Here is an 8,856-nt window from a genome sequence, read left to right as displayed (position 1 = left end):
ATACAGCAAAGGCAGTCCTGAGAGGAAAGTATATAGCAATACAAGCCTTTCTCAAGAAACAAGAAAGGTCTCAAATACACAACCTAACCCTACACCTAAAGGAGCTGGAGAAAGAACAGCAAATAAAGCCTAAACCCAGCAGGAGAAGAGAAATCATAAAGATCAGAGCAGAAATCAATGAACTAGAAACCAAAAGAACAGTAGAACAGATCAACGAAACTAGGAGCTGGTTCTTTGAAAGAATTAACAAGATTGATAAACCCCTGGCCAGACTGATCAAAAAGAAAAGAGAAATGACCTAAATCAACAAAATCATGAATGAAAGAGGAGAGATCACAACCAACACCAAAGAAATACAAACAATTATAAGAACATATTATGAGCAACTCTATGCCAGCAAATTAGATAACCTGGAAGAAATGGGTGCATTCCTAGAGATGTATCAACTACCAAAATTGAACCAGGTAGAAATAGAAAACCTGAACAGACCTATAACCACTAATGAAATTGAAACAGTCATCAAAAATCTCCCAAGAAACAAAAGCCCAGGGCCAGATGGCTTCCCAGGGGAATTCTATCAGACATTTCAATAAGAATTAATACCTATTCTCCTGAAACTGTTCCAAAAAATAGAAATGGAAGGGAAACTTCCAAACTCATTTTATGAGGCCAACATTACCTTGATCCCAAAACCAGACAAAGACCCCATCAAAAAAGAGAATTACAGACCAATATCCTTGATGAACATGGATGCAAAAATTCTCACCAAAATACTAGCCAATAGGATCCAACAGTACATTAAAAGGATTATTCACCATGACCAAGTGGGATTTATTCCTGGGCTGCAAGGCTGGTTCAACATCCGCAAATCAATCAACGTGATACAATACATTAACAAAAGAAAGAGCAAGAATCATATGATCCTCTCAATAGATGCAGAAAAAGCATTTGACAAAGTACAACATCCTTTCTTGATCAAAACTCTTCAGAGTACAGGGATAGAGGGTACATACCTCAATATTATAAAAGCCATCTATGAAAAACCTACAGGAAATATCATTCTCAGTGGGAAAAGGCTGAGAGCTTTTCCCCTAAGGTCAGGAACACGGCAGGGATGTCCACTCTCACCACTGCTATTCAACATAGTATTAGAAGTCCTAGCCACAGCAATCAGACAACAAAAAGAAATCAAAGGCATCCAAATCGGCAAAGAGGAAGTCAAACTCTCACTCTTTGCAGATGATATGATACTGTATGTGGAAAACCCAAAAGACTCCACCCCAAAACTGCTAGAACTCATACAGGAATTCAGTCAAGTAGCAGGATATAAAATCAATGCACAGAAATCAGTGGCATTCCTATACACCAACAACAAGACAGAAGAGAGACAAATCAAGGAGTCTATCCCATTTACAATTGCACCCAAAACCATTAGATACCTAGGAATAAATCTAACCAAAGAGGCAAAGGATCTGTACTCAGAAAACTATAAAATACTCATGAAAGAAATTGAAGAAGACACAAAGAAATGGAAAAACGTTCCATGCTCATGGATTGGGAGAATCAACATTGTGTAGATGTCCATGCTACCTAGCGCAATCTACACATTCACTGCAATCCTCATCAAAATACCATCCACTTTTTTCAAAGAAATGGAACAAATAATCCTAAAATTTGTATGGAACCAGAAGAGACCCAGAATAGCCAGAGGAATACTGAAAAAGAAAAGCAAAGCTGGCGGCATCACAATTCCGGACTTCCAGCTCTATTACAAAGCTGTCATCATAAATACAGTATGGTACTGGCACAAAAACAGACACATAGATCAATGGAACAGAATCGAGAGCCCAGAAATGGACCCTCAACTCTATGGTCAACTTATTTTTGACAAAGCAGGAAAGAATGTCCAATGGCAAAACGACAGTCTCTTCAACAAATGGTGTTGGGAAAATTGGACAGCCACATGCAGAAGAATGAAACTGGACCATTTCCTTACACCACACACAAAAATAGACTCCAAATGGTTGAAAGACCTAAATGTGAGACAGGAGTCCATCCAAATCCTAAAGGAGAACACAGGTAGCAACCTCTTCGACCTTAGCCGCAGCAACTTCTTCCTAGAAACATCGCCAAAGGCACGGGAAGCCAGGGCAAAAATGAACTATTGGGATTTCATCAAGATAAAAAGCTTTTGCACAGCAAAAGAAACAGTCCACAAAACCAAAAGACAACCGACAGAATGGGAGAAAATATTTGCAAATGACAAATCAGATAAAGGGCTAGTATCCAAAATCTCTAAAGAACTTATCAAACTCAACACCCAAAGAACAAATAATCCAATCAAGAAATGGGCAGAAGACATGAACAGACATTTCACCAAAGAAGACATCCAAATGGCCAACAGACACATGAAAAAGTGCTCAACATCGCTCGGCATCAGGGAAATCCAAATCAAAACCTCAATGAGATACCACCTCACACCCGTCAGAATGGCTAAAATTAACAAGTCAGGGAACGACAGATGTTGGCGGGGATGTGGAGAAAGGGGAACCCTCCTACACTGTTGGTGGGAATGCAAGCTGGTGCAACCACTCTGGAAATCAGTATGGAGGTTCCTCAAACAGTTGAAATTAGTTCGATCCAGCCACTGCACTACTGGGTATTTACCACAAAGATACAAATGTAGGGACCCGAAGGGGTATGTGTACCCCAATGTTTATAGCAGCAATGTCCACAATAGCCAAACTGTGGAAGGAGCCAAGATGCCCATCGACAGATGAATGGATAAAGAAGACGTGGTATATATACACAATGGAATATTATGCAGCCATCAAAAGGAATGAGATCTTGCCATTTGCAACGATGTGGATGGAACTGGAGGGTGTTATGCTGAGTGAAATAAGTCAATCAGAGAAAGACATGTATCACATGACCTCACTGATATGAGGATTTCTTAATCTCAGGAAACAAACTGAGTGTTACTGGAGTGGTTGGGGGTGGGAGGGATGGGGTGGCTGGGTGATAGACATTGGGGAGGGTATGTGCTACGGTGAGCGCTGTGAATTGTGCAAGACTGTTGAATCACAGATCTGTACTTCTGAAACAAATAACGCAACATATTTTAAGAAAAAAGAAAAAGAAGAAGATAACAGGAGAGGAAGAAAAGGGGAGTATGTCAGAGGGGGAGATGAACCATGAGAGATGATGGACTCTGAAAAACAAACTGAGGGTTCTAGAGGGGAGGGGGATAGGGGGATGGGTTAGCCTGGTGATGGGTATTGAGGAGGGCACGTTCTGCATGGAGCACTGGGTGTTATGAACAAACAATGAATCATGGAACACTGCACCAAAAACTAATGATGTAATATATGGTGATTAACATAACAATAAAAAATTAAAAAAAAATGTTTTAAAGTTTCAGTCCTGCCTCACTCTCTCAACAGCAGTAGCAGGTCATGCCTTATTGAGATTCTTTCTGCCTTAAACACTTTTTTTTTTAAAGATCTTTTTCTGTTGGTCCTTTCTCCATACCCCTACAAAATCTACCCAAGATGTTTACTGCCACTCTGAACCTTGGCAGCTAGAGGCTTCTCTCTTGGGCTCTTTGGTGCTCTACACACTTCCACTCCCTAAGTAAGCAGTATGTGGAACTATTCATTTGTGCCTTTCTTCTCTCTGGTTAGGGTGCCTCTCTAGAAACAGAGACCAGCCCACTCATCCTGGGTCTTCCAACCTGACAGAAGGCCAGAGCCCAGCAGCCACTCAAGTCAATACTACTTGCTGGTGAAGGAAGCTAACTGATGGAGCCATCAGCAATGCTTTAGGACCCAGATGATGACCATCAACAGAAGTAGGCCATTTGGGCAGGAGATTACAGTGACCAGGTTTTCAACATGTCAAGTTTGAAATGACAGCAGAGTATCAGTCAGAAATGGAACTGACCCTTGTGAGATAGCAGGTTTGGGGTTAGGACCTGGGAAATGATCCACAGTAGAAGGATGTTAGCTAAGATCAGGAGTGAAGACATCAATGACAGACAGAAGACCCAGGGACGAGCAGAGGCTGAGATGTGACCCGTCCCCAGGTATCCAGCACTCACCCTACAACTAGCCTTCTCACAGGCCTCCCTTTGTTAGGTTACTGTAACCCAGAGTTTTCCATTGCTAACAGATCATTAAACAAAAAGTATTTATAGACAATGTTCTAAAGCAGCTATTTCTAAGGATGAATAAGGACAAAAAAGTAATACTAACAAATACTAACATAACTCTGACAGTGTTTTGTAAGATCCCTTTTTTTTTTTTAAAGATTTTATTTGACAGAGAGAGACACAGCGAGAAAGGGAACACAAGCAGGGGGAGTGGGAGAGGGAGAAGCAGGCTTCCCGTGGAGCAGGGAGCCCGATGCGGGGCTTGATCCCAGGACCCTGGGATCATGACCTGAGCCAAAGGCAGATACTTAACGACTGAGCCACCCAGGCGCCCCTAAGATCCTTCTTTTTTTCTTTTTTTTTTTTTTTTTGCTTGCTCTCCTGTCCCTCTTGACCAGTGGGCCAGAGCAGCACAGGTATAAGACCCTTTTACACAATCAACTTTTATCATGTTCTATGTTGGTCTAAGAACCATGACCTACATGATCAGATTAACAGGTAGTATAGCAAAATTTGAGGCAAAGGTTGCTCTTTATTAAATTTGTCTACCCACTAAAAAAATACCCTTTACATATGCTATATCCTGTCAACAGAGACCCACAAGGCCAGCACTTACACCACACAACAGACGACAACTTATTTACATATAACAGCAGCAAGGCCCAGGGAATATTTGGAAACAGACTTGTCTGGAATCATATAGGTGGCATGTGGCGAGGTACAGGCAAGACTTTCTGGCTTCTGTCTCCAAACTAAATGTGCTCCATCATTTCACTTTCCCTATTAATGTTAAGACTCTAGACAACCAAAAAATACTCACATAAAATTATGCATATAATTGTTACAGTTACACACCAAAAGGCTCAGCATGACATAAACAGAGTCCAAACCGAAAATAACATTTAAGGGAGCACAGAGCCAGGAACAGCCTGGCCCACAGGCACCTCCATGTCCTGGAGGCTCAAACCTAAAAGCCAGTTTCACTCCATTGGGTTAAGGTGTTCAGTAATACTAAGTACTATAAGACAATTTCCAGAGGAGCAAATCACATTTCCATGAGCACCACTAACACCATAGTATAAATGTGTCAATCAGGTCCTTCCTAGAGGTCCACTCAAGAAAACAACTCAGCTTTAATTTTCTCCTTTAAAGGAGAGAGAATCTAGAATAAGGCTATAAGGAAGGTAAGCCAGGTGCGGAATAAGGAGTAGGCTGGGAGTAAAGTGGGGCAGGATGTAGGTGCACAAAGGCCAAGAGAGGTTTGGCTCAGGAAAACTTGCTCCCATCTGGCTCCTGCTGGGGGCTACCCTGTGTCAAGTGGAGGTCGGGGTCAGGGAGAATTTGGGTATGGAGTAGTGATGCCGAAGGCAGGTGCCTGCCCCATCCCTCAGCTAGCTTTCTAGGAGCTGGGGAAGGCAGGTGAGCTCTTGGAAATACAAGCTTTATCTGATTTGAATCAGTGGTCACACAATCTGTTAGCCAGTTTCTTCAAGGTTTTTAGTTAAAGTACACAAAAGAGCCATGTGTGCAAATGACTCCACATATGCTAAAAACCTATCCAAAATTAAACATTAACAAACCACCACTTATTCTCCTGGAGGTTTAAATTGACTTTTCTCTCCTTCTCTGAAAAAAAGTATACATACATGAGTCAGCCCTGTTAACACCACCAGTTGTTTCCTTTTCACAAGACACAGTGGGCGGGGAAGCTCTTCCAAGATCTCTTTACATGGTTGTCCACCTCTCTGGTTTTCATATTAGGTTCCACAAGGGAGAGAGACACACGTTAGCCAACTGATGCTTACGAGGGAAGGAATGGGAGATACAGAAAACAATTTCTGGGTTTATACTACTATGCCCCCTCCCACAACAGAACCTCCCCCAGACAAAACCTAATCCCCCATCCATCATGGCTTCTGCACAGTGGGTCAGAAAGCCCTTGTAATCACAGTTGCTATCCACCTATCCCCAAGGAACCTCCCTCCTAGAATTTCAAATTCCCTCACTGGAGGGGTGGGGGAGGCTATGGGCTAGAACCTCCACAGGATCCTGAAGGATGTACGATGTGATGTATGGCCCGGTATGCATGATCCTGGAATACACGTGTGTGGAGGGACAACTGGAGCTACCCAGGCACTTCTGGGTGAATGATTCTTTTGGATGGAAGCCTGGGATATGGAGGACTTTGCTCATCATAATCTACAAAAACAATTCAGGCTTTCCTCCAACCCTTAAAACCATTCTATGGCTCCTAGCTGAACTTAAGATAACCACCACCCTTCCTTCCACGGCCCCCTGTCCACCTGTCCCTTCTCTTTTACTCTCCTGCCTCTTCAAGGCTTTCCACTGAAGGGAGTCGAGCCTGGTGTCCAGCTCTGTTCACCTCAGGGTCTCTCTCTCTGGTAGCCTGGAGCACTGCTGGCTCATGCCTCAGCTGAGGCAGAACCACCTTGAGCTCTTCTGGGCACCACAGCAATGTCAGAATTTATTGTCCTCACATCTGCAGTACTGTCAGAATGGCACGATCTTGCCTGTTACTTGCGCTTCCCAACTGGGCTGTGAGGTCCAGGAGGGAAGGGGCCTTGCCAGTCCTTCCCCTACTGGATCTCCTGCACCTGGCACAGCCCTGGGAAGCGGGTCAGCAAATGCTGAATGAATGAATGAATGCAGGAAGCTCCAGGATTCCTGGGGGGTAGAGACCCTTGCTGTCTGGTCCAACCAGTTTCTAGAACACGGACTGTTCCCCTCACAGGTCAGCGGAGTCCAGAGTTCTGGAAGACTAATGGAGCCAGAACAAGAAGGCAGCAAAAGGGAAGACCCGCGTGCGAATAACCGAGAGTCCGCCTTCAGGAGCCACTGCTAGAGACCGAGGAGCTGACAAGTGTGTGGGTCTGGACCCCCCAGGCCCCGACCCTCCTCCACTCGGGCCCCCTCCTCCAGCGCGCCGCAAGCCGGGCTGCCCACGTGCAGCTACCTGGGCCCGGCGGACACCGCCAGCCCCACACGCGCCTCAGGCCCGCCCTTACCCTGCAGGGTCCCCTCTGCCCTACCACGGAGGGAGGTTCCGTTTCCCGGGAGCACGCGGCCGACCGAGGAAGCTTCCCTGCTCCAGCTCCCGGGCTGGCGTTACCAGGGCCTCCGCCCACAGGCCGCGAGCCCGCAGATCCCGGGAGCCTGAGCCCCGCCCACGTGCACGTCGTGTCACAGGCCGGGCGGAGCTGGGCGTTAGGGGCCCAGCGCGCAGGCGCGGCGTACGGGCGGGGCGTAGCGGGCTCTGCTGCGCAGGCGCCGCCGTGTTTTTTTGCCTGGCCGGGTCTTGTGGTTCCCTTCAGGCCAGGTTCGGCTAGTGTCGGCTCTGACCCGGGTCTTTACCTGTCTGGCCTCCAGCGCCCCAGTGCAGCCCTCGCCGGCCGGATTCGGCTCCTGTCGCAGCTTGTAGGGGTTCCTCTGCGTGGCAAGGCAGGCTGCGGTGCTGGCCGAGGAGTCACCATAACCTCACAACCTTGACCTTGACCAGCCTGAGGAAGTTTTGAATTTTCCTTGGGTCCCGCCATACCTAAAGCCCCCCCGTCTTTTTTGAAGGTAATACGTGACAGAAAATGCAACTACAACACAATAGGCAGTGCAATCAATCTCTCTTGTTCTTGACCCCCATTTTCCTAACTTCCTAGGTGCTGCCAAGGTGGGGCGTCAGCTCCTGACTTGGGTTAGTCATCCACGCAGGCTCCCAGTTTACTTAAGGATCATGGTGGCAGGGTCTGCCCAGATGTCCACTCAGTCTGTCCCATTTTGCTCTGCCCAGCCCGGAGCTCCCTTCCCAGCTTCCCCTGCGGCTCTGCTGCCCATGTGACAGCGTCTGGCCAATGACCTGTGCGTGTGCCTTTTCTGGGGCTGGTTTGGAAACCCACCTCATCTCGAGGTGGTGTGGGGCCAGTGATTGGGAGACTCTGGGAGGACCATTAGTGGGTTCCTGAAGCACACGGTGTTCCTAAGTCTGTGGTCAAGATGGTGGCACTTTGGAGAGTGAGTCTATGCTAACTAGACAGGATGTAGGGACAACATACGTAGACCAGGACTGGGAATGAGGCATGTCATCACCGTAAGCCCCTGGTTGGGCGCTGCCCTCCTTCACTAGGTCAAACCGCTGAGACTTGGTTGTTTACACAGCAGTTTGCTCATATGGTCCCTTAATGCTTGCTATCATAAATAATGCTACAGGATCCTAGAGGACTATTTTTGTGTGCATGCGTGGGTATATCTATAGGAAAAAATCTTAGAATTGCTATGGTAAAGAATATGTCCCCTCTCCCCCTTTTCTTTTAAGTATTAGATACATATGGCTAAATTGCTCCTTAGACATTTACTGACACACCCACAGTAATGTATAGGAGTGTGGGTTTCCCCACATTTTCCCCAGTGGAATCGTTACAACCTTTGGATCTTTGTCAATCCACTGTTTGAAAAATTCTATCTCACATACAGGTTCAATTTACATTTATTCTAATATTTTGAAAATTCTGTTCATGGAACTGTGATGGCCTTGCTTTGTCCACCTCACTCATGAAATCACCTTCACCATATTTCATTCCTAGAGTTTCTAGAATGTGTCAATTTTACTGATATGAGCTTTTGTATATGCCATTCACTGCTTGGAAAGCTCTTCCCCCAGGTCTTTGCTTAGCAAACTGCTATGGTTTGAATGTGTA

At 45.8% G+C, this 8,856-nt stretch overlaps 1 protein-coding gene across 2 annotated transcripts in view; it reads right to left on the bottom strand.

Annotated features, from left to right (window-relative positions):
• ENTPD6 (ectonucleoside triphosphate diphosphohydrolase 6) overlaps positions 1 to 7,333 on the bottom strand; it is a 51,202-nt gene extending 43,869 nt beyond the window's left edge. For both annotated transcript variants that reach the window (XM_025876988.2, XM_073889636.1), the window contains exon 1: positions 7,201 to 7,333. The gene's annotated coding sequence lies outside the window, so the exon portion shown is untranslated. The remainder of the gene's footprint in view (positions 1 to 7,200) is intronic.
• Positions 7,334 to 8,856: the final 1,523 nt, after the last annotated feature.

The sequence above is a fragment of the Callorhinus ursinus genome, unplaced genomic scaffold, assembly GCF_003265705.2.
Source record: "Callorhinus ursinus isolate GAN/ISIS: 27379988/994484 unplaced genomic scaffold, GSC_fseal_2.0 scaffold111, whole genome shotgun sequence".
NCBI lineage: Eukaryota > Metazoa > Chordata > Mammalia > Carnivora > Otariidae > Callorhinus > Callorhinus ursinus.
This window is presented reverse-complemented; position numbering and strand designations above follow the sequence as displayed.